The 27126-nt window shown below is 42.6% G+C and overlaps 1 protein-coding gene across 1 annotated transcript in view; it reads left to right on the top strand.

Annotated features, from left to right (window-relative positions):
* Positions 1-200: 200 nt before the first annotated feature.
* Positions 201-27126, top strand: part of LOC126203793 (uncharacterized) — a 155160-nt gene continuing 128234 nt past the window's right edge. The window contains exon 1 of the mRNA XM_049938162.1: positions 201-294. The gene's annotated coding sequence lies outside the window, so the exon portion shown is untranslated. The remainder of the gene's footprint in view (positions 295-27126) is intronic.

Genomic DNA, 27126 nt, shown 5'->3' with positions numbered 1-27126 from the left:
AAGTGCGATTGCAATAAATAGCTCCTCCTTAGTAAGAAATGCTAAGTGGACGTCGAAGGCAATGGGAGCCGGAATGATACACTCGGGGTGCAGCGTTCTGACGCAGGAAGTTTCTGGGGAAAAATCAGCAGGAAACTAAGGTCACGCCTCGCACCTTCGAACGTATGCGTCTGCGGAGAGCGGTAGTCACGTGACGGCAGAGGAGTTGCCTCACCTGTTTTGGACAGTAGCTCGCGGGACGTCGCAGCGGTACGACGTGCCAGAACGGAAAACCGTGTCCCGTCGGAACACCAGGTAGGAGCGCTGAGCCAGCACGACTCGTACTAGACGTCTTCCTCGGTTCTGAGCGCAAATTTATAAGATGTGAATTATGAAGTTTCAAAGTAGCGACTACCGGAAGAGGGAGCTTAGCTTGTGATGACGAGTCACGAATTGACAGATGCAGACAGGTAGCAAGTGCTGTCTGCCCGCCTCTAGATGTGAGTGGCTGTATAGGACGTACCTACCTCTCGGCTTTGTGTGCGTCGTCCTTCAGTTTCGCCTCTTCACGTCGTGGATCTTCAGCTGTAATACAAATTCTACTCGTGGAAATTAAACAACACGGCGTGTCTGATGTTCGAATCTTTTCAAAACGTGAACAGTTGCAGACGAGGATGTGTGCACGGCTTAGATTATCCTGCTGGTATCGAGATGGCGACCTTTTCGCCTCCGTAGAAGTGAAGACAACTTTTCCGATTCTGAAAGCCCGCCATTTTCTGATTTCAGTGCAGCCTTTTTCGGCGAATAGCTGTGGTGAACAATCCTTGGGAAATCAGCCGAGCAATGTTTTCTTGTAGCCACAAAGTGGCGAGCGAGAAATTTGTCGAAACTTAGTTCGGAAACTGTAGTCGCAATATATCAGGACAAGATTTCATGAGTGCCACCGTTTCAAACAATAAAAACAAATATATGCGTAGATCTGCGTGGCGTGCTGAAGTGGGAACTTCCTCATGCAGTCGTGTCTGGTCGTCTGACGAACGACAATATGTGAGCGTGTGTGTGTGTGTGTGTGTGTGTGTGTGTGTGTGTGTGTGTGTGTATGAAATACACAGAGCCACTAAAAAATTTTCAAGCGATTTCGAGTAAAATATTCTGCTAAAAAACCAAGTTCAAATATTACAGTCTCGCATGACTATTTTATAATGAAGCATTTATTTTCTCATTATCATACGTGGTTATGATCTTCAAATTTCAGGGGGGTAGGACATCAAATTGGGAGCAAAAGAGGCACCACAGACATTTTAATTTCCACTGTCTATACTTTTACAAATAAATTCATAAAATTTTGTCAGCGTGACCAGGAAGAATTGAGGATTCAGGCTCATAGCAGTGAAAGTTCAAAAACGCAACAAAATAAATTTTGTTATATGTGAAATTTCATCATTTTTTGACTTACTATTGGCTGCGTTTGTTGCTACAAGCACACATTCTTCATAAGTAGGAGAGATTCTTCGATGAATTTCGCACAGCATATAAACCATACTTGTGTATGAAACTGTCGTAAAAATTCAGATAATTGAAATTTGAATTTTTTGTTAACATTAAGTTTAAAATGTAACAGCTCATTCATTTTTTCACGAATTAAATAAATTCTGCTTTAGAGCCAGTACACTGTAGGCCGCACAGTGCTGTTACATCTAAATTATTTTTGAAGCTGACAGCAGCGTTATGACTGTTTCCAGTCTTGACGAATAACGCGATCGATGGTACAAACACAGATAACCCCATGTCCAGTGACACGTTAATACAAGTGACAAGTCTCACATCCTGTAGTGAGCTGTAAGAATGCTTTGCTCACAAAAATACTGCTAAGTGTTACTGACAGAAATTGTTGATGTGTATCAATGTTTTGACGTCAGTATGAAGAGTGTCCCATTGCAGAAGAATTTCGCACTTTTCAGTAGATAATATGTTTAATCTGAAATCAACGAATGATTCTCTCTCCCTTTCAGTGATAACAAAAGAGAGAAACGTGTAAGGCATTCTTTTGTTTACGTCTTTTGTGCACTATCAACTCATTTCGCTACTAAGTCACGGAAAATTAAAAAAAAAATTATTGGTTCGCTCAGAATTTTCCTGTTGTCTAAAAGTAGCTGCTGCGTGTTATAAAATAAACTAGAGGTAAAAACTGATGAAGTAAAACCACACTTTGGAATGAGTACTGATAAAAAAAAAATCCTCTTAAGCCTCTGTGACACTAAAAATGACATAAGTTGGAGACGTATGACACAAGATGTTTTCACAGTGACAACATATGACAGCAATAGCGAAACGCCATCAACGAGCAGCACTGCACTGCTGCTGACTTTCAAAAACTGGCTCTGAGCACTGTGGGACTTAACATCTGAGGTCATCAGTCCCCTAGAACTTAGAACTACTTAAGCCTAACTAACCTAAGGACTTCACACACATCCATGCCCGAGGCAGGATTCGAACCTGCGATCGTAGCGGTCGCGCGGTTCCAGACTGGAGCGCCTAGAACCGCTCGTCCACAGCGACCGGCTGCTGCTGACTTTGCCAGAGAAATGTGTGAAATCATGCAGTGGGCCTCTGTGTGCGGCGACAGCAGCATCGCTTGTGAACCACCGGCACTTTGTAACCTGACTGCTTCAATCATTTACAAAAAATACCGACTGCCGGTTATGTCTTGCGCTATTGTTGTTGTTGTGGTCTTCAGTCCTGAGACTGGTTTGATGCAGCTCTCCATGCTACTCTATCCTGTGCAAGCTTCTTCATCTCCCAGTACCTACTGCAACCTACATCCTTCTGAATCTGCTTAGTGTATTCATCTCTTGGCCTCCCTCTACGATTTTTACCCTCCACGCTGCCCTCCAATGCTAAATTTGTGATCCCTTGATGCCTCAAAACATGTCCTACCAACCGATCCCTTCTTCTAGTCAAGTTGTGCCACAAACTTCTCTTCTCCCCAATCCTATTCAATACCTCCTCATTAGTTACGTGATCTACCCAATTAATCACTTACATTTCTGATAACTCGCTATTTTCTGATTTCAGTGCAGCCTTTTTCGGCGAGTAGCTACGGTGACAGTCCTTGGGAAATCAGCCGAGCAACGTGTTCGTGTAGCCGGAAAGTGGCGAGCGAGAAATTTGTCGAAACTTAGTTCGGAAACCAATATTGTAGTCGCAATATATGAGGACAAGAATTGATCAGTGCCACCGTTTCAAACAATGAAAAGTTTGGAAGTACATGTCGTTTTATTGTTGGATATCGTAAGGTAATGAACAGTGAATCACGATGAGTCGTATTCAGTTTATCAGCGCAACTAACGAGATTCTGAAGCGATGCAGAGTAGTCACTGGTCGTTCAGAGAGAAACATAACGTTGGTGTCGCGGAGAACACAAGCGGATTCGAAAAGAGTTTCTTTTTTCCACGTGAAAAATAAAAGTTTTAATGAGAAACCAAAAACATAGACGGAGGTAGAATTCCAGAACACTATTTTCACTCTGCAGCGGAGCGTGCGCTGGTATGAAACTTCCTGGCAGATTAAAACCGTGTGCCAGACCGAGAGTCGGGCTCGGGACATTTGCCTTTCGGAGGCAAGTGCTCTACCGACTGAGCTACCCAAGCACGAGACACGACCCGTTGTCACAGCTTCAATTCTGCCAGTACCTCGTCTCCTACCTACCAAGCATTTGCCCGCGAAAGGCGAAGGTCCCGAGTTCGAGTCTCGGTCCGACATACACTTCTAATCTGCCAGGAAATTTCGGAGGTAGCATCGCTTATTTTACATAAAACAATTTTCTCAGACGCGCGGGAGACGAATCAATATTTGTCTCTGCGTTGCGTTCCGCAGCCTGGCTGTCGCACCCTGAGTGTCGCCGAGTGGTCGCAGCTCGCCTTCAGTAGTCTACGTCACGGCAGGTCAAGTCAGGTGAGATCAGTCTGTCAGGAGAGCGACGCAGGGGTCGCTGAACGGCCGAGGTAGGCCACTGCGCCCCACTCCACAGCAGCAGATCAGCGGAATGGGATGTTTACCGCTAGCTGGCCACGGCAACAGCCACAGCGTGCCGTGGGGCTGGCCGCCTCTACGTCCGCCTGCACACAGCTCTAGAGGTGGGCCAAACGGTTATTCTGGAGTAACCGTTATCACAGTTCCAGCTATTCTCTGATAACCGTTATTGTTAACGGTTATTAATAACTGCCAAGTTATTTTTCGCTAGCGAATACCGAATACTCCGAGAGTTAAATAATAATTCCAATACCAAAGAAAGCAGGTGTTGACAGATGTGAAAATTACCGAACTATCAGTTTAATAAGTCACAGCTGCAAAATACTAACGCGAATTTTTTACAGACGAATGGAAAAACTGGTAGAAGCGGACCTCGGGGAAGATCAGTTTGGATTCCGTAGAAATGTTGGAACACGTGAGGCAATACTAACCTTACGACTTATCTTAGAAGAAAGATTAAGAAAAGGCAAACCTACGTTTCTAGCATTTGTAGACTTAGAGAAAGCTTTTGACAACGTTAACTGGAATACTCTCTTTCAAATTCTGAAGGTGGCAGGGGTAAAATACAGGGAGCGAAAGGCTATTTACAATTTGTACAGAAACCAGATGGCAGTTATAAGAGTCGAGGGGCATGAAAGGGAAGCAGTGGTTGGGAAAGGAGTGAGACAGGGTTGTAGCCTCTCCCCGATGTTATTCAATCTGTATATTGAGCAAGCAATAAAGGAAACAAAAGAAAAATTCGGAGTAGGTATTAAAATTCATGGAGAAGAAGTAAAATCTTTGAGGTTCGCCGATGACATTGTAATTCTGTCAGAGACAGCAAAGGACTTGGAAGAGCAGTTGAACGGAATGGACAGTGTCTTGAAAGGAGGATATAAGGATGAACATCAACAAAAGCAAAACGAGGATAATGGAATGTAGTCAAATTAAATCGGGTGATGCTGAGGGGATTAGATTAGGAAATGAGACACTTAAAGTAGTAAAGGAGTTTTGCTATTTAGGGAGTAAAATAACTGATGATGGTCGAAGTAGAGAGGATATAAAATGTAGATTGGCAATGGCAAGGAAATCGTTTCTGAAGAAGAGAAATTTGTTAACATTGAGTATAGATTTAAGTGTCAGGAAGTCGTTTCTGAAAGTATTTGTATGGAGTGTAGCCATGTAAGGAAGTGAAACATGGACGATAACCAGTTTGGACAAGAAGAGAATAGAAGCTTTCGAAATGTGGTGCTACAGAAGAATGCTGAAGATAAGGTAGGTAGATCACGTAACTAATGAGGAGGTATTGAATAGGATTGGGGAGAAGAGAAGTTTGTGGCACAACTTGACTAGAAGAAGGGATCGGTTGGTAGGACATGTTTTGAGGCATCAAGGGATCACAAATTTAGCATTGGAGGGCAGCGTGGAGGGTAAAAATCGTAGAGGGAGACCAAAAGATTAATACACTAAGCAGATTCAGAAGGATGTAGGTTGCAGTAGGTACTGGGAGATGAAGAAGCTTGCACAGGATAGAGTAGCATGGAGAGCTGCATCAAACCAGTCTCAGGACTGAAGACCACAACAACAACGACATAATTGGAATCCATCAGTTATTCAGTTTAGTTATCAGTATAACTGCGAATAGTGTGAAATGGCAGGAATGTCGTATGAATCGTGTCGTAACCTTAGTGTATTAACTCCGGGTACATTTTAGTTGATGTTAGAACGATTATTAGTGTTTCATATTATATGTTTGTAGGTTATCGGTCACTATTAGAAATATTATCTTCGCAGCTGCAACAGAAAGTACGCGGAACTTCGCCACAGCAATGTGTAAGTAAAATGTTAACAACGTGCGTTTTTAAGTATGAAGTAATATGTAAACTGAGTACTGTAGGTTAAATTCGAAGCTTAATTTCTTGTGCTGCTCACATAATAGACTAAAGTGTACAGCCTTGTAATATAACCAAAAATCTACGTAATGTGACAGATTCGTTTACTCCTGTGCTGTAAAAGATAGTCCTATTGGGGAAAGTGTGAGTACGCTAATCCAAGTTTTGTGTGAGATTTGGAAACTGCTGGATTTCTCCAGCATGTTTATAACATATGAAGACATGCAGATCGAAAAGGTTGACAGTGTTACATTTCTGGGACTACAACTCGATAATAAATTCAGCTGGGAAGGGCATACCACATTTTTTCACTCTATTATTTCATAAGGGAGCATATTCTGTGGTAACTCATCAAACGTAGCAAAAATTTTTTGCATGTAAAAGCGTGTAATAAAAATCGTTTGTGGTATAAATTGAAGAACGTCATGTAGGAACCTGTTCAAGGAACTTTTTATTCTAACCACTGCTTCCTAGTATATTTATTCCTTAATGAAATTTGTTACAAGTATTTCCAACCAATAGCTCAATACATAATATCAGTACCGTACTAGAAATAGGAACAGCAATCTACATAAAGACCAAAAATCACTTACCTTGGTCCAAAAGGGGTCTAATATTCAGGAACATGCATTTTCAATAAACTGCCAGCAAGTCAGCAACCATTAAAAACTTGGTTTCAGATAAAGCATCATCAATATGCCGGAAATGACTATTTTAAGTGTGTCCATGACGTCACTACACACAAACACACACACACACACACACACACACACACACACACACACACACACACACACACACACACACACGGCAACAAACACGAAGATACATATAAATAATACAATAACATCAACCACCAAAAATGCAATCAAACCAACGGGACAACTGCGGGAAGTTGGGGGTTTTAGGGTGAGGACGAGCTAGTAAAAAAAACACACCATGATCCAAAAACACAAAATAAAGAACAAAAAGAAAAAAAATACTGCATTCTGCTACACCAACAAAAATCTGCAGGAATCGGACACTTCCCTTGAACACTATAGGTCAACCATAGGTGACCATACCAAAACACCAATACCCACAACTAAAAGCACGAAAATTGGAATCGGACATTTCCCTTGACCTACATAGGTAAACCTCAGATGACGATAGCAAAACATCAACACGTACAGCTATGAAAATGGGAATCGGTCATTTCCGGTGACCTATATAGGTCCACCACAGCTATTGATGCCAAAAAACCAACACCTACAACTGCGAAAAATAAAACCACAATCCCAAAAGTCCACAAATCAATCATCCCTACATAAATTAAATCACATTCAATACTCCATAAAAAATACTCCAGAAAAAAAAAAATTGTTACCACCAGCAAATTCCGGCACTGCAAACTAGATCGGCCAGCTCCCCCCTCCCCCCCCCCCCCCGCACACACAAAAACCAACTCATAAACACCGTGCCGTAATGACATTCACACACCACAACACCTTTTTACGTCGAAGCAGACGGGTGGAATCTGACGCTTCCATTGACCCCTCCTTCTACTCTGTAGATGAATATCGTAACAGAGACTGATAGACCAGCTTAGGTAAAAATTCTGCTATATTTCAGTTTTGACAGCACTTGGTTGCAACAGTCAATATCGGGTATTCTGTGTATGATAAATTTATTAAAAGTGCATAACTGTTTTATTCTGACAGTGTATCAATTCTGTATATATTAGCAGTTACCGTAATATATTCACATGTTTTGACAATCTCCTGACAAATGATGAGGATAATAATTATTATATTCAACTGTATTATGTTATTCTTCCTGACATGTTATTTGTCGTTCGCGATGGCCAGCGGCTATTTTCGAAGAAGTACGTAAATATTTGTTCGCTCCAGTAACTATCGTCTCTGAAATATCACTGGGGTCTAAGACTGGAGTCACTGTGTCAGGAACACAGACACACAGTTATTCCGTTACCAACTTCCAGGTTACCTGTAATTGTAGCCCGATAACTGCCAGAGAGCGAGAAACTGTGAGCCAATAACGATAACTGCCAGAGGAAAATACGGATCTCTGACAGTTATTTCCATAGTCGCTCGAATTCCTTATGGTACCTCTCTTTATACTACCCGTCCAAGCTAAATTGACATATGAGGCGGTGGCTTAAGGGAACGACCGTACTTGTTAATACCTGTATTGCATCTCCTATCAGTCAGCGCTCGGACATTAACTTTATTTAATTGTTTGTGCTAAAAGTAACGAAGACGCACGATATAGTACACAGTTCTTTATCAAGAGATGGCGCGCAGTCTCACAGTTATTCCCATGGCCTATAGAACGCCTACCAAATGGTCTACCCTCTCCCTAGTTCCTAGCCATATCTCCGATGAGTTGACGGGAAAGCGTAGTACGATCTTCGGTGAACAGATGGCGCGAGGCACTGTTGACATTAGACAGTTATTGAAATAACTGCCTGTATCAGAGGAACGGTTATCGCAGTAACCGTTACTTCTCAGTAACCGGTTATTTCTATCAGTTACGTTATTTTTTGCCACCTCTACACAGCTCATTCCAGCAGTGTCGGCAGTAAAGGTCGCGTGCGTCGTGTACCGAGTCAAGAGTTTGATTTTACGAAAGTACTGTTTCGGCGAATAACACTTTGTCGCAGATACATAAATACACTAGTCCATTGAAATTGCTACACCAAGAAGAAATGCAGATATAAACGGGTATTCACTGTGCTGGCCAGGACAGCAGTCGAACATTTTCTGTATACGGAAAGGCCGGTACAGGACCTGCAACATGAAGTTGTGCATTATCCTGCTGAAATGTAGGGTTTCACAGGGACCGAATGAAGGGTAGAGCCACGGCTCGTAACACATCTGAAATGTAACGTCCACTGTTCAAAGTGCCGTCAATGCGAACAAGAGGTGACAGAGACGTGTAACCAATACCACCAGGCCGGGTGATACGTCAGTATGAAGATGACGAATACACGCTTCCAATGTGCGATCACCGTGATGTCGCCAAACACGGATGCGACCGTCATGATGATGTAAACAGAACCTGCATTAATCCGAAAAAATTACGTTTTGCCATTCGTCCACCCAGGTTCGTCCTTAAGTACATTATCGCAGGCGCTCCTGTGTGATGCAGCGTCAAGGGTAACCGCAGCCATAGTCTCCTAGCTGATTGTCCATGCTGCTGCAAACGTCGTCGAACTGTTCGTGCAGATGGTTGTTATCTCACAAACGTCCCCATCTGCTGACTCAGAGATCGAGACGTGGCTGCACGATCTGTTACAGCCATGCGGATAAGATGCCTGTCATCTCGACTGCTAGTGATGCGAGGCCGTTGGGATCCAGCACGGCATTCCGTATTACCGTCCTCAACCCACCGATTCCATATTCTGCAAACTGTCATTGGATCTCGACCAACGCGAGCAGCAATTTCGCGGTACGATAAACCGCAATCGCGATAGGCTACAACCCGACCTTTATCAAAGACGGAAACGTGATGGTACGCAATTCTCCTCCTTACACGAGGCATCACAACAACGTTTCACCAGGCAACGCCGGTCAACTGCTGTTTGTGTATCAGGAATCGGTTGGAAACTCTCCTCATCTCAGCACGCTGTAGATGTCGCCACCGGCGCCAACCTTGTGTGAATGTTCTGAAAAGCTAATCATTTGCATATCACAGCATCTTCTTCCTGTCGGTTAAATTTCGCGTCTGTAGCACGTCATCTTCGTGGTGTAGCAAGTTTCAAAAATGGTTCAAATGGTTCTGAGCACTATGGGACTCAACATCTTAGGTCATAAGTCCCATAGAGCTTAGAACTACTTAAACCTAACTAACCTAAGGACATCACACACACCCATGCCCGAGGCAGAATTCGAACCTGCGACCGTAGCAGCCTCGCGGTTCCGGACTGCAGCGCCAGAACCGCACGGCCACCGCGGCCGGCGTGTAGCAATTTTAATGGCCAGTAGTGTACATAACTGTTCTACAGTGTCATAGAGCCGGTTACATTATACTTAGTACAAAAATTAGCGTAGAAAACGGTAGCCAAATTCTTACAGCGTTTTTGTAGCAAAGTCGATCCTTTTGATTTGCTGCTACTCAAATCGCCTGAAACCTGTTTGCTGTACATTATCAAGAATTATGAAAAGGCGGTTACAAACTGCAATGGAAGTATTTTATCTTTTATTGTTCGTTTATCTACGTAGAGTAAGGGGATGAAGAAACTACATTACTTCGATCCTTTTGGTTCAAAAAAATGGTTCAAATGGCTCCGAGCACTATGGGACTTAATGTAGTGGACTGTTAAGGCAGCCAGTCCACAGTGAAGTAGCCGAAAGGGCACGCGTCAACTCACGCCGTCTGGCGTTAAGTCTGGAACAGGATTCGTAATGAATGTGATAAAGAAAAGAACGTAGCTACTAGAACACTTAACTTTTATATTGTCCTTTGGTATACAGCATTCTGGATGATACAAGTGAGACTCTATCTTGAGGTACATGCAACGTTACAAATGGTTAATGGCGCCTTGCTAGGTCGTAGCCATTAACTTAGCTGAAGGCTATTCTAACTGTCTCTCGGCAAATGAGAGAAAGGCTTCGTCAGTGTAGTCGCTAACAACGTCGTCGTACAACTGGGGCGAGTGCTAGTACGTCTCTCGAGACCTGCCTTGTGGTGGCGCTCGGTCTGCGATCACACAGTGGCGACACGCGGGTCCGACATGTACTAATGGACCGCAGCCGATTTAAGCTACCACCTAGCAAGTGTGGTGTCTGGCGGTGACACCACACTTAACATCTATGGTCATCAGTCCCCTAGAACTTAGAACTACTTAAACCTAACTAACCTAAGGACAGCACACAACACCCAGGCATCACGAGGCAGAGAAAATCCCTGACCCCGCCGGGAATCGAACCCGGGAACCCGGGCGTGGGAAGCGAGAACGCTACCGCACGACCACGAGATGCGGGCTGATCCTTTTGTTCTATACAACTTCAGCCGTGTGTGGTTTAGTGAAAGGTACTTTATCTGTTGTGAAGTCATTGTACAATCGAATCACAAATCAGTAGTTATTATGTTACGCATCACTTTTCGGAAACGTGTGATCAGTTTATCGCATGTGTCAAGACCCATTAACTCATTACCAAGTACTTTGAAACAAGGAAACACAAATAATTATATCTCATTGCTACAGATCTTGATAATCTTGTTAATCTATCTGAATCGCGAAAACCTTGCTAAAATGAAAAACTTCACATGTGCCATAGAATCAATGGACGCAGCAGCCATCAAAGATCCACATCAGCTAGTCAACAACAAATACCGGCTGTTGAAACTTCGCGCAGTGTGTGGCCACGAATGTTCTCCTGATACGATTTAGTGTTCGGAAGAAGAAACTGTGGAGGAGAAGGAACAGTGGAAGAAGGTGATGATTGTTAGGGACATACTTGATGAATTTGCTAAAGACAAACTCTAGTTAAATTTGGAGAACAATACAGATGTGGAAACCTTTGTAATATAGAGTGAACTTCGTCTACCGGTGCTGTACCGCCTTGATGTATAACGTACGTTAATGTTACTACCCTGTCAAGAATATTTAAAACTAAAAAGCCAGCAGAAAACATGCATTGCCAAATATAAAAAATCTCTTTCTAGGGGTGCGGTTTTCGGCACTTATTATTCGTCTCACTTCTTTACTGATTTTCACCAACACATTCTGTTTTACTCTGTCTTATCGCTGTGTGATAATTAAATATCTTCTCATCAGTCATTATAGTTATTTTACCTCCAATTTGTGTAATGCATCCACATAATTCGTAGCGTCTGTTTTTAAGAATGCAGCCACTGACTGGTCTGCAACTGGCACATTTTAGATCTTAAAATGATGAGTAATAACTGTCGCTCACACATCGATATATTTCTTAAGGTGAATGTCTGTAACTGGTACTGACTACATGCGCTCAAATCTGCAGACACAGACTACTACATATCCGGTGCGGCATTCATCTCTACCTGTACGGCAAATATTCTGTCTTGTTATGCGGTATATGACGCCTCTACTCACATCTCAGAGTCGGCCAGAAAAAGGTATACACTCTTTGTCAGACTCTATCGAGGTATCAATACTATCGTTCGACTTGAGTTACGAGTGTGTTTTACTATGGTCTTTGGCTCAACTGATGTTAGTACTTTCATCTCGGTGTTGTGAAAAGAAGATGGCTGGAGCGCGCTTGACATTCGAGCAACGTAAATGTATCGTGAAGTTGTTTTTCAAGTTTGATAATGCCATTGAAGTGCAATGTTAGTGGAGGCGGGAGTTTGAAACAGAACTGCCAACACGCCTAACAATTAAACGCATCACTAATAAGTTTCAATTGCATGGAAAGATTTGTGATATTCACAAAGGAAGGTCAGGAAGACAGCGTACAGCTAGCTAGCTACAAGTCCTGCTGCGTCGGCTTTCGTGTTGGAAAAGTTTGTAAATTCTCCACACAAGTCTGCTGTGGAATGTGCACGTGAAGTGGGGGTCAGCAGTAAAAGGGTACGAAGAACTCTGAAACCTGCAAAGTGGAAAGTTTACGTTCCACGATGACTGCACGCGATTAATGATGATGATCTTGATCGCCGAATGCAATTTTGCGAATGGTATCAGCAAATGGTAACTGATGATGAACAATTTGTGATGAAGGTAGTGTAGAGCGACGAAGCACAATTTAAACCTAATGGAACCGTGAATCGGCATAACAGTGTGTACTGGGCACTGGAAAATCCGCATGTTTATGTGGATAAAGCCGTCAATCTACCAGGGGTCCATGTGTGGTGTGGACTATCATCCAGCCTCTAGGGGCTTAGTAGGACCCTTCGCGAATGTGTTGTAGCTTGCCACTGAATTCATGATTTTTATCCCTATTTGCGCTTATTTTAGAGTCAGTCTAGAAATATATGTGTCTTCTGATATAACACAAACTCTTGGAGGCTAAAAAATAATTCAAATACTTCGTAAATTACGTAGCAAAGGGATGCAAAACAAACATGCTTACTACGCATCTGACGTTCTCCGTTCTTGTCGCTTAGAGCGCTAGTGTTGCTCGAGCTGTCAAACGGTAAGAACAGTAAGTGTAATGACTGCTGTATTGACTGTGGTTCAACGCAGTCCGCCGCGCTCCATTCAGGCCACGGTCTGTGATCCACGTTGCAATCTCGTTCTGTGCGCAGACGCCTGCTGTTCCACACTGTTGAAGCACGGATTGCGTCTTGTGATACGCGCGGCTGCAAGTCTGGAACCCGTGACGAAATATGTTTTCGCCGCGGAGCAGCGGTTTGTCATCAGCAGGAAGCCGGCAACCCCTGGCGTAATACAGATAGTTGCGAGTCGCCGGATGAGGTCAGCAGGGGCCGGTGCTTCCCCACTTCCCCACGAATGGAGGCGGCGTTGGGGTGGGGGGTGGGGGGGGGGGTGAGGCAGCAACGCTGACGCAACGTAACGGCGGGCAATCACCGGCCACCTATCCGGTGCCTCAGCCACCGGTTTGAGGCGTGGAAACGTGCTTATTAATTTAGTTTTGAAACACGCTGCACCACGATATCAATTTTGTCGTTTTTCATGTTTAGGTTTGATTTTTATACAAGATAGTGATGCACAAGGCGAGATATAACGAATTATGATTATGTGGATGAGAGCATGCTATTACAACAGTACGATGCCGTACATTTCATATCGTCCGCGGAAAGTATTGCAGCGTAAAAAGTAAGGGTGTACGCCACGTAAGGTTTTCAGGTAGGGTGTTTATTTCCTTTACCGTTCACTCGTGATACAATTGTTTATATGTTAGGATACTTTAACATTTCCGAATGACGCATGGATTCTTACTCGCCAGAGGACACCCTCTGGTGTGAGGTGCTTCTAGCGTGCAGATCACTGTGTGCCACACTCTATTGTTCTGCGTTTTATTTCCCGACCAGCTGGCCACTGTGGATTTTCCAACGGATTTGTAATCCATTTTAGGTAACTTTCAAATGAATGCGGTCCAAGTTTTAAAGTTTTGTGAATTGTCCAATTTTAGAGAGAGGTTTTTAATTTGTTAACAAGACGACTGGCTCACCCAAGTATTTTGTAAGTGCCCAGCCAGACATATTTCCTTGTGCCTTTCTTTTACGTCTACTGTGTTTTGTTTCCTCTACGGTTTAGTTTTATGTATAGCTATTTTTCCTCTTTTCAATTTGTTTTACCGCATGTGAAATGCGTTCGAAGCGACCACGCAGTCACTCGATGAGTGTGCAAATATTTTTGAGCTTTTCTCCACATTCGTTTTGTAACGTTTTAGCTTTAATTTTGGTATGAAATCGTTACTAATAGCCAATGAAAGCGGGTTGAAAGCCGTGAGCTGTCTGGGGAAGTTAATCTTGCATTACTAAGCAACTGTTTCTGCTGGTAACTAGTCTAGGTTTACCACATTACCAATCAGACTAACATTGATTATAATCTTTTACAGTCATACAACAACCGGTAATATATCTATATATAAAAAAGGAGAATTTAAATAAAAAGAAAGAAATCAGTTTATATTTGCAAATTTATTTTAAGATTGATCATTGAAATTTCAGCATATTATACGTGAGTTATACTGAGCTGGTGCCTTATTTACGATTGTGAAAATGTGAGATTGGAATCTTACGGAACACATAAAATATGGAGCCAAGATTGGGAGACTGGATACAACACTGCATTCATAAAACAACACACAAAGAACATTGAAACACATGCAAGAGAAAGTTAACCACAACCAATAGATTCAAATTTTCAGTCAAAGAAATTACGTTCGTAGCACAATCCTGTCCGTCATGTAATTACCACACACTGGTATACTAAATTCATATTAACTCTTTGTGAAATCTTCCCAAGAAGAATAGCTGAGGGCTACTTTGATGATTACACCACATGCTTCACGTGGTCAACTTGGTTTACAGAAAGCGTATAACTCCACAGTAATTTTGATAATAAAATAAATTCGATAGAAAAGCAATTGACAAAAGAAAAAACCTTGAACTGGTTACTAACGTCTTACTATTAACCTGATGGGTCAAACAGTTATATAAGCACGTGGTACTGGTCTCGCAAAGTACACCCCACGTGGGTTGAACATAAAGAAAAGTTGCTATATTGAAAATATTGTTAAGACGAGACGTTATAATCACACAAGCATTCGCATTTAAGATTGATCTTAGTTAGAGTTACTGACCAATACGTGGTTCCACTTTACTCACAAAGTAATGACAAAGCAACTACCGCAAAATAATCTGAACTTGACACGAGAATTACACTACGCTGCAATTTAAGGTAACCTTAGATATTTTAGAGCTAACCCGAAATAAAAGTGATTAAATTCTCAGTTAGGCTGAACTTAACAAATCCATTGTCCTACGGACTTAGCAGACACGCGCTTAGCCGGAGATCTTACCATTTCAGACGCTCGCCACCGCCAGACTGCCACTGCCTACCGCCAGACTGCAACTGCCTACTACCGAGCGTGCTTCCCTGAGGGTGGCTCACAAAGACAAACGGAAGGGGCCAGAGGGGCAGCTTCCTATACCAACATGACAACGGACGGCCAGGACCATACTAAGAATAGAAACCTCTCTGCTTTAAGAAAGCGTAGCTACCTGTTCCGACGTTGGTCCTACTGTTCTCTAGCAGACAGCCTTGTCTGCTACCCTCAAGCATGCAACTACAAACACATTTGATCATTCATCCTCTCACACAGAAGGGAAGGGGGATGACAGTATCTTATCATATACAGTATATAACAGAAAGCGGTTGTAGGTTCCGTATGAGACTGTGTGACATGAATTACATATTAACTGTGTTTTCAAGTGTAGTAGTGTGACAGATCGTTCTTGTTTACGTGTAAAAGTAACACGTTCCACTACTCAGTCTCCTCCCAGATAGTCAGAAACGCCATAGTAAATTTAGAAGAGGAATTTATTCCATAAAAGACAACAAATTTGAGAAATTAAACATGAAAGGAATCCAACAGAGACCTTTCAGTTTGTTTCGTTAAGTATAACTGCGCTGACGACCTCGAGGTTTAGCACCAGTAAGATCCAAACACACACATGCAAATACACACTATACATTTCAAATGGTATGAATTTTTGATCTGGTATAGTCTTAGTAAAAGTAATATTATTTGTCTACTGGCGAGCTGCACTATTTTCCTATTATGCACTTCCTTAGTGCATTTCTCTCGCTACTAAATTTGTGACATACCCATAAATTTCCATCTGTTATCATAAAACCTTTTGCACATGCGCAAGCACCACTGGAGGTAACTTAAAACAGTTGTTAGGTTAGACAATGGTCACCGTACCGAAAGACGGTGTTCAACAGAGGGCAAAATTCTGTCGTGGTCAAATCTTTTATAGCTGCCGACCATTCTCTTTCCCGTTTCCCGACTGCAGTGTTTGCGATTTCACTGCAGACTTCTGTCGTAATTTTTTATTTCGCTTTTTGGATCTGCCTATTTGGGAACTTGTCTGCTAACTCATTCGCAGGAATTCATACTTGCACTTTTTTCCATTCCATGTTAAGGTGCCATTTGTTCTGACGCACTTCCATAATTTTGTTTCTCATTTCTTCTGTCAAAATACTTACCATTCCTGGAATTTCTTAACTAATCTAGCCTAAATGGGTTGCCAGTGGGCCTGTTCTGAGTCCTACTGAACTGTTGTGGAGATATGTGAAACGCGTAGCGGTTGATTAATTGTGTTTTTCAGTTCCAAAAATCCTTTTCTGGTACGTCGCTCAAACTATCTCGCTATTGTAGACACGGTTTCCATTTGATGTCAACGAACATTCATATTTACCTTAAGTCCCTCACTGGAAAACAACGACAGATCTAAAGGCATTAGAGCAATTTACGGAAGTCTGTTACTGAGAGATCATCGCAACTTACGACGGCGAAATCAAATTCAAAATCTTTGTCATGACACAACTGAAGCTAAGGGAATGAGATATTCTTAAGACAATTTGAATAGCTAGTTTCAAGGACTGGGGAGTTCGTATAAAGCAATGGTGCTATTTATCAGAGAGAATGTATCAAGATTTCATTAACAGCTTGTGAATGTGCATTTTCAGGCATTGCGTCCACTAAGTTACTGACACACCTTGTGAATGAGTTTGTTAACTAAAAACTTCCTAATCATACAGCTTTGATTTCCCTGAAGAATTTTACGCCATTGGTTGCTGAATCAATGAAAGACTGCAGAGTAAATCTCATGTTCATTTGTTAAACTGACGTCATATCCAGTACAGTGGGTGCGGCAAAACCTTCAATTCAGTTGATTATGAGTAGTTATCCTCTTGAAAAGTTAGTCAATACAATTTATAGTAGATCATACCGTCATCGTAAGGTACGTGAATTTCGTAATAACAGTAATTTCTTACGCAGTTTTTTGGATGAATGGCTGCTGGAAATGCCCAATCAGATGGATCTGGTATTTTTTATTCTCCTAATTCCTAGAGATTTGCAGACATTTGTATTCCGCTGACTGCGATATGAAGCGTACGCAGGAACTCTTATTCCGGTTTGCTTTAGTTGGCTGACTACTTAAATGACAATGTAACCAGAACGTAAGCTGGAACTCTCACACACTACGACAAGATGAATCCATTTATGCAGCAGAGAAACGAACATATAAGGGGCGTTCAAAAAGAAACGAGCCGGAGGCATAGTTTCAGAAACCATTACCTGTATGTTAGAAGTATTGACCCTGGCTGTTGAGACACTTGTCCCACTGTGACACAGGACGGTGAATGGCTGTCTCATATAGTTTCCGGGGCTGCGATGTTAACCAGTTCCGCACGTACAGCTGGACGTTGTCGTCCGGGGTGAATCGTTTGCCCCTCAGAGATTTTTTAAGGTGACCGAAAATGGCGTAATCACACGGAGAGAGGTCCGGAATGTATGGAGGGTGGCCGAGAACCTCACATTGGAATTTCTGCAGGAGTGGCGCGACTGAGTTGGCCGTATGAGGCTGTTCATTGTCGTGGAGCAGAACGACCTCACGGGTGAGATTGTGTAGTTTTGATTTTCGGATACCGTCCATACAGTCCAAACTTCTCTCCCTGTGAACACGCCGTTTTTGGTCACCTTAAAAAGGCTCAGAGGGGCCAACGAGTCACCTCGGACGACGACGTCCAGCTGTACGTTCGGAACTGGTTAACATCGCAGCCCCGGGAATTTTATGAGACAGCCATTCAGCGCCTTGTGTCACAGTGGGACAAGTGTCTCAACAGCCAGGGTCAATACTTCTAACATACAGGTAATGGTTTCTGTAATTATGCCTCTGGCTCGTTTCTTTTTGAACGCCCCTTATACATACTAGAGCACTATTTGCATGTTTATCTTTACATGTGTGGAGTGTATTCCCACACATTAATGACATCCATAAATTTCGGTCAAGCTTTATTGAACTGTAATTCTTGAATCAGCAGCGTCATCAAAATTTCATGTACCGAAGCGTTTGTTTTGATATCCTTCACATAAACGTTCCCAATTGCTTCCACAGCATTTGTATTAATTCGTGTGGGCTTTTGAGACTTTATACTAATTTTTGAAAGCGTGTTTTCGAAGGCAAGCAGCAACAATCCAAGCTTCATACAATGTCTACAACTTGTTTTAATATTGATGTGTCCCGAAAAAACTCCTTGTAAGAGCGCATTCCTGTATAATTTTTCATCTAGCATTTATTTAATGTTGTGTCAACTATTACTGTCTTTTTCCTACTGAGTTTATAATGATGAAGGAAATCTGTCCAGGCTGTTCTACTGTTTCGATCTGCTTCCTCTGTGGGGTGATTTCGACAGTGGCTGTTCACTTTCTTTCGTAATCGCACAAATTCTGATTTCTTATGCTTCGGTGTTCTTTGTAATGAAGTTGTTGTTGCATCCGGTAGTGATTTGTTGCTTACATGTCCTTGGGCAGAAAAAAACTTTTGACTCACTCCTTTCCTGCCTAAACTTGACTTAGGCTAAGGCGACCGACCAACTTTATGAAAAAGTCAGTGAGGGATATGTTTGTCGATGATACCGATTTGCATTGGGGATAAGTAATTGTGAGTGTCGGTTGCGCTGAAATTAGGAAAAAAAAACGTACGTTACTAAAGTATTCGTTTATTTTTAAATTCAATTTCTGAAACATGTGTGTGACATTTAGTTTATTAATTCAGGGTTCTGGTTTAGAATTTCATGGAAGTTTTCACAGTTTCCCATATTTGTTTCACAATGAGCATTGCACGTAGCTTGGCAAAGTTAAGTGGCGATGTTTCCGATGTTCATTTCAAGGAAAATACTCTTGCGACTGGAGCTTTCGTCTATGGCAAACAGAAGTAGGCACTGTACGCCTGTCGAGCAGATATTTGTTAACAGTCTTTCATTACGTTTTTCAAACACCATCGACCATCGTTGCTCAGTGCTGCTGTTCGTCTCCTCCCGTCTCTTCACAGCGCGGTGGTCACTTAATTTGTGCGGTAGCTTGTTTCGTGAACGAGCAGTCGTGGAGTAATGAACGTAGCCGTCCTAGGCATGCGCACCATAAACGGTTGGTAAGTCTGCTCTGCCTCATACCATTCGAGTCAGGCCTTTGTTTTACTGAATGCAACGATACGTTTGGAATTTGTTGTACTGATGAATGAATGTGTAGATACCGGAAGCAGTTATTGTGGAAGCAAATTTCGCGTAATTTCTTTTAATTATCCGGTCCCCCTCAAGTTTTATTTTTCTGTATGTATAGAGGAACATAATAAATTTCCAAGTGGTTTGTCTAATTGCTCTTGGTCCATAAACAAGTGGGAAACTTACATAAGCTAGTTTAAGCTAGATTTGGCTCTTTCCATAACTTCCACGACATTGTTAAATATTGTAGCTTTGACATGTATCAACGTAATTGCGACTCCTGTCAGTCATTACAGTAAAATACGTGTAATAGAGCAGTACATTTCTTTGCCGTAAAAAGTAAGATTTCACTCACGAATACATTTCCAAGATCTGTGAATGTACAGAAAAGTAAGAATAATATTCGTTTAGATACACTCTGGTGACAAAAGTTATGAGCTACCTTCTAATATCGTCTCAGACAACCTTTCATTCAGCTTATCACAGCAATTCGACGTACCGTGGACTCAACAAATACCAGCAGTTGGAAGTCCTCTGCTTAAATATTGAGCACCTGCCTCAGCAGCCGTCCATAAATGCGAAAGTGTTGCTGGTGCAGGATTATGTGCCTGAACTTAAGCATTCGAACAAAGTTCGTTCTGGGCCACTCTGCATTATTGCCAGATGTACCCAAGACGAAGGCGATGACGTCATCCAAGATGGCGGAGTGTAGACTTGGCAACAGTGCATGACATCATCCGAGATGGCGGCCATACTAACGTAAGAAAAATCGCGGGAAGATAGGTCACGTGGGCCACCCCCACTAACCTCAGTCACCCGACCGCCACCTGCTCCTAAGGATTCGAGGGAGAAGGACTCAGCCTGCACTGGGCTGGTGGAGAGAGGAAGGAGTGTACTTTATTTATTTTGAAACAATTTATTTATGGATGGAGTGTATTTATTACACACACTCTGACATGCTTGGTTTGACATCACACAGCCTACAGACATGTGAACCACTAAAAGGTCTGGAAACATGCTTGATAATCGTCAGCTGTTGAAATCATGCACCAGTCTTTATTTAAACAATTTGGGCCACTACTGCCATCCGGTGTGTTTGCCACGAGGTCCAGAGCCCAACTGACCTAGTGCACAGCACCACCACCAGAGTATGCTATCATCCCTCTCATCTGTTGAACCGCTTTCTCTGTACCGCCATTCTAATAGGACAGCTCTGACGCATGGATACCAATGTCACAGATCGTGCTGTTCCACCACTCATGACGTGTGTGTGTGTGTGTGTGGGCGTGTTTGTGTGTGTGTGTGTGTACCACACATACGAGGTGTGTGTGTGTACCACACATACGAGGTGTGGCTAGAAAAAACCGGACTAGTACTGGTGAAACAATAAAACGAATGCAATAAAGCTGAAAGTCGTGTGGCCTGTCACGTGACTCTCGCTCCGCCTACTGCTCGAGTTTCATCTGCCTCCTGCACTCAGTCTGCCCGTGGCGTCTGTTTTAAGTAGTTGACGTTTTGTCTGTGCGTCGGAAAATGTTGAGTGTACAGAAACAACAGCGTGTTAACATCAAATTTTGTTTCAAACTAGGAAAATCTGCAAGTGAAACGTTTGTAATGTTACAACAAGTGTATGGCGATGATTGTTTATCGCGAACACAAGTGTTTGAGTGGTTTAAACGATTTAAAGATGGCCGCGAAGACACCAGTGATGACACTCGCACTGGCAGACCATTGTCAGCAAAAACTGATGCAAACATTGAAAAAATCGGTAAACTTGTTCGACACTTTCCTTGTCAACTCCTGTTAACTCAGACACTGCTCTGATTGTCAAACGGCGATCTTGTCGAACAAGTTTACCGATTTTTTCAATGTTTGCATCAGTTTTTGCTGACAATGGTCTGCCAGTGCGAGTGTCATCACTGGTGTCTTCGCGGCCACCTTTAAATCGTTTAAACCACTCAAACACTTGTGTTCGCGATAAAATATCATCGCCGTACACTTGTTGTAACATTACAAACGTTTCACTTGCAGATTTTCCTAGTTTGAAACAAAATTTGATGTTAACACGCTGTTCTTTCTGTACACTCAACATTTTCCGACGCACAGACAAAACGTCAACTACTTAAAACAGACGCCACGGGCAGACTGGGTGCAGGAGGCAGATGAAACTCGAGCAGTAGGCGGAGCGAGAGTCACGTGACAGGCCACGCGACTTTCAGCCTTATTGCATTCGTTTTATTGTTTCACCAGTACTAGTCCGGTTTTTTTCTAGCCACACCTCGTATGGATGTCACAGATTGTGCTATACAAAAACTTTTCCACCACTCTTAAAATATTCAGTACACTGATGAGCAGACACGAAATCGTAAATTGTCCAAATAATGCATAGCACAACATACAGACCTGCTCGCAATATAATCCAACAGACGCGCACAAGCACCATCCGCCAACGCCTGTCCACTAAACTGTACAGGAGGTTAGCGGCAGCCCCCACGAAGTGCCAAGCCATCAGCTGTCAAACCACACACTGTAATACTGACGTCACAGAACTCACACCTCCGGGCAAGACGTGTCTTTACTGTTGATGACAGAATAGCTACAAACCTTCGCAAACGCATCTAACAAGGATCTCAATCTTATACTCATGTCACATGACTTTTTAAAAAACAGGAACCGAGTCGACCACACAGAACTTCCACAGTGTCGCAGAAACAGTTAACGCACATGTTCTTGATGTCTGAGCTTGTATGCACGAAAATTCTTGCCCTAACAGAACCTGTTAACGAAAATAAATTCAGAATAACGTCGAATGCAGTCTTCCTCGCGGACCTAATGTGGTACCCACTCCATCACATGTTACCCTTCCTGCTTTCAACACACACAGACGTTCCCTTTACTATGTAGAAGCTCGTATATCTCAGCAAAAAGGATGTGAATGAATCGAGCATTATGATTGGCTATTATCGAATTTACCCACCGAATTATTGATGCTGTCAGTATCGAAGCACCCTCCACCATTTCTTTCTTTCTGCAGATGGGTTAAATAATTTTGCACAGATTGCTAAATTGCAGTCACAGTAAAAACCTGCAAAGTTGTCTACAGATCATCAAATAGATACGAGACTCACAAAAATATTGGAAGCCAGGTACATATTTACCAGTATAACTACAATTAAATATTATTACGGTTGCCGCAACAGCCTGACATCGATCAATGTACACGTAATTTCTTCTCTTGACGGTTGTGCTTTTGGAACGAATCCCATTATCTATAGTGCACATAATTTTCCACATAAAAAATCTCCGGAAAAACCACCTCATTCAGAGGTAATATCGTACCTCGGTTTGTAAAATGGGTATAGCTTTTAACATGGGTACTTGCAGCTGTAGAAACAATACCGCTTTTGATGGTAACATACAGTAGTTGTTGCGATCGGGTATTTTGTAACATCTGGCCGATTACTTCTCTCTTTCTAACACACAGTAGTAGCATTCTCAAGGAAAACCTAAGAGACATGCCCATCCATCATTGATTTTCGGTCAATATTATTTTGTAATGTGTGGAATCATTTATACTTCTATACTTAGTAGTAGTGGGGAGTGTGTGATATGTTCGCATTTGAGCATCAGTCTTATAATGTATGTGTTTGTGTTCCGATATGTGTAAAGGAGATGACTATGTCCAGTCGTAAGGAAGGTACAGATATTTCCATTTACAGTGCCACAGCCTTCAGCTGGGTGTATTTCCAATACTTCACTCATTGTCGAATGCCGTTCAATTGAGACCGCGATATTAAAATTTAATTGTAAGTATAATGATAAAACATATATGTGACCGGTTTTCTAGAATGGTACCATGTATGCATGGCCTGTGATGGGAATGATTGACGTTTCCCATTAATGGGAGCAGTCGCCTGAATGCAGAGGTCTGTGGGAGTGTAGGAATGTATCTGAGTTAACTTTGCCATTGTCTAGACGACTGAATAACGAAGTAATACTTACTATGTGTTGATCGACTTTTGTGATCAAGTGGAAATTCGAGAAGGTTGTGTATGGAGGTGCATTTGACCTGGACTGTTATTCTCTCCCATGTTAATTATTCAGTTGACTGCCTCTGGACATTTCGCGCCTTTATTTAGTTGAGAGAAGATCGATTGTGGTGTGTGCATCTAACACGTGGAAGCCACGTTTGCCTATTCTCTAGACATGTGAAAGACAGTTGGCTTGTAAATTATAGGGATGATTTGGAATATGTTACATCACCGACATCGATATTCGAGAGTGGAAATATCAGTTCCCTCTATTTGTTTCTAGTTACTCAGTGGTTTACAGCATGCTGCACCTCGCTTAAGTTTGGAATTTGTAGAGATATCGAGAAGTACCGCAAAAATGGTCTAATATTATGGCAAACCATATGAAAATACGTGTGTTCTTGTAATCCCGAAGTCTGGAGATGTGTGTGGAAAAGCGAGCAAGCAAGGAAGCACGTTCAGTGCAGAAACAGTAAAGCGTTTGTGCGGAGGGGAAACGATCCCGAATTTGCAGAACAGTTCTGAGACCTACTTCGGTCTGCTGAGGGTGCTCTGATGTAAAAGAGATGATTTTGTATGGTGGAGGATATGAATTGTATATTTACTACATCGATGCGGCACATGGTGATATATTGCTGGGTTGGATATTGGTTTCACACTCTAACATTCAAGCTCCTGTCCTCTGTGGGAGAGCAGTGTAATTGAGTAAGACTCTTTCCGTATTTGACGATATGTATGGCACTTTGTGAGGTTTAGTTGTCGGTGCAATATGGTGATCAGTGTAAAATAGTTTATCGCCACTGAATGTCACGTGTGTAAAAAGAAAGAAAAGGCTGACGATGCTTCCCTAGGGCTGAGGAGCATCATGACATATAGCTGGTGTGAGTGTAGGCATACTATAATTTTTTTGGGTGCTGTACAAAGATAACTGCACTGTTTGTGTAAAATGTGTATCTATTGTATTGTATAGTTACTGTGGCATACGTTGTGTAAAATGTGTGTATATAGCATTGTAGAGTTACTATGTTTTATGTCATGGCATGACTAGAGAGGATGCCTGCGTGTCCTATCATGAGGAACATATAGATTCGGCACATCGATAACCAGGAGGGTGTGAGAGAGATTTTTACATGGAAAATTATGTGCACTATAGATAATGAGATTCGTTTCAGAAGCACAATCGTCAAGAGAAGAAATAATGTGTACATCTATCGATGTCAGACTGTTGTGCCAATCGTAATAATATTTAATTGTAGTTAGACTGATAAACATGTACAAGGCTTCCAATATTCTTGTGAGTCTTGTATGTATTTGATGATCGCTAGACAACTTTGCGGATTTAATTGTGACTGCAATTTAGCGATCTGTGCAAAATAATTTTACAGCTGAAAGTCTCATCGCCGGCCGGGGTGGCCGAGCGATTCTAGGTGCTACAGTCTGGAACCACGTGACCGCTACAGTCACAGGTTCAAATCCTGCCTCGGACATGGATGTGTGTGATGTCCTTAGGTTAGTTAGGTTTAAGTACTTCTACGTTCTAGGGGACTGATGACGTCAGAAGTTAAGTCCCATAGTGCTCAGAGCCATTTGAACCATTTTGAAAGTCTCATCTGCAGAAAGAAAGGAAAGGTGGATGGTGCTTTGATACCAGCGGCATCAGTAATTCGGCGGGTAAATTCGATAAGAGACAGTCATAATGCTCGATTCATTCACATCCTTTGTGCTGGGGTATAGGAGCGTCTACATAGCAGAGGGAAAGTTTGTGTGTGTCAAAAGCAGGAAGGGTAACACGTGACGGAGTGGGTACTACGTTAGGTCCGCAAAGGAAGACTGCATTGTACGTTATTCTGCGTTATTTTCGTAAACAGGTTCTTTAAGGGCAAGAATTTTCGTGCATACAAGCTGGGACATCAAGAGAGAGGGCATTAACTATTTCTGGAGTTCTGTGACGTCAGTGTAACAGTGACAGTGTACTCGAAAATACAGGCAACTTCCACCTGCATTCTGCGCCTAGGTGATCACGTATATCACGAGGAATTTCTCAGGTGTCAAGTATGAAAGGGGCGCCACCACCTCACACTTGCAGAACCTTCATGGACGTCTGTGAGTGGTTTGGCGGGTGATGGGTGCATTACTTAGCGGGGGCTGCCATTAACCTCTTGTGTGGTCTAGTGGACAGGGGTTGGCGGAGGGTGCTCATGCGCATCTGTTAGATTATTTTGCAAGCTGGTCTGTAGGCTCTGCTATGGGTTATTTGGACAGTTTACGATTTCATGTCTGCACATCAGTGTGCTGAGTTATTTAAGAATGATGGAAAAGATTTTGTATAACACAATCTGTGGCATCCATATGCACATCACACACACACACACACACACACACACACACACACACACATACACACACACGTCATGAGCAGTGGAACAGCACAATCTGTGACATTGGTATCCACACGTCAGAGGTGTCCCATTAGAATGATGATGGTGGTCTAACAGATGAAAGAGAGGATAGCACACTGTGGTGGTGGTGCTATGCACTAGGTCAGTTGGGCTCTGGACCTCATGGCGAGCACACCGGATGTCAGTAGTGCCTCAAATTGTTTAAATAAAGACTGGTGCTTGATATCGACAGTTGATGATTAGCAAGCATGTTTTCAGGGTCTTTTAGTGGTTCGCATGTCTGTAGGCTGTGTGACGTGAGCCCAATCATGTCAGTGCATGTTTCTTGTATCAGTGTAATAAATATACTCCATCCATAAATAAATTGTTTCAAAATAAATAAAGTACACTCCTTCCTATCTACACCAGCCCAGTGCAGGCTGACTCCTTCTCCCACGAATCCCTAGGGGGAGTTGGCGGTCAGGTGACTGAGGTTAGTCCAAGTGCCCTTTCTTTCGCGCCATTTTCTTAGGGTATCAGGGGTAGCCCAGTTGACCTCCCTCCCAAAATTCGAACTTCCCACCCGGGGTTGTGGGCGTGGGGGGGGGGGCAGGGTTGTGGCACTTGTATCATCAACTGACATCACGGCTGCCAACCTGGATGATGTCATGCACTGTGCACATTAGTACATGTTAGTGCATGTTAGTACACATTAGTAGATGTTAGTGCATGTTAACATTAGTAGATGTTAGTGCATGTTAGCACATGTTAGTGTACATTAGTGCACATTTGTCTGCCAACATAAGTTGGTAAGTGGACGTGGTGGTAGGTTGAGGATCGTGGAGGAGAATTTAACTATTTCCTTCCAAGTCCAGGTGGGCAGGGTGCTCAAGAAAATCTGACAAAATTTGTATTCCCCACCTGGGAGGGTTCATGGCACTTTTTGAATTCCCCGCAGCCGCCATCTTGGATTTGGTGTGCGACCCCTACCAGTGTGTCTGTGATGTCACAGGTATAATAGTACTTGCATCTTCACCCGACGTCATGGTCACCATCTTGCCCTCTGCTGGTGGCACTGTGTACTAGGTCAGTTTTGAGTCCGGACCTCATGGTAAACACACTGTTTCCTGCCATCTGGGATTATGTAA

This window comes from Schistocerca nitens, chromosome 9 (genome assembly GCF_023898315.1).
Source record: "Schistocerca nitens isolate TAMUIC-IGC-003100 chromosome 9, iqSchNite1.1, whole genome shotgun sequence".
Lineage (NCBI taxonomy): Eukaryota > Metazoa > Arthropoda > Insecta > Orthoptera > Acrididae > Schistocerca > Schistocerca nitens.
This window is presented reverse-complemented; position numbering and strand designations above follow the sequence as displayed.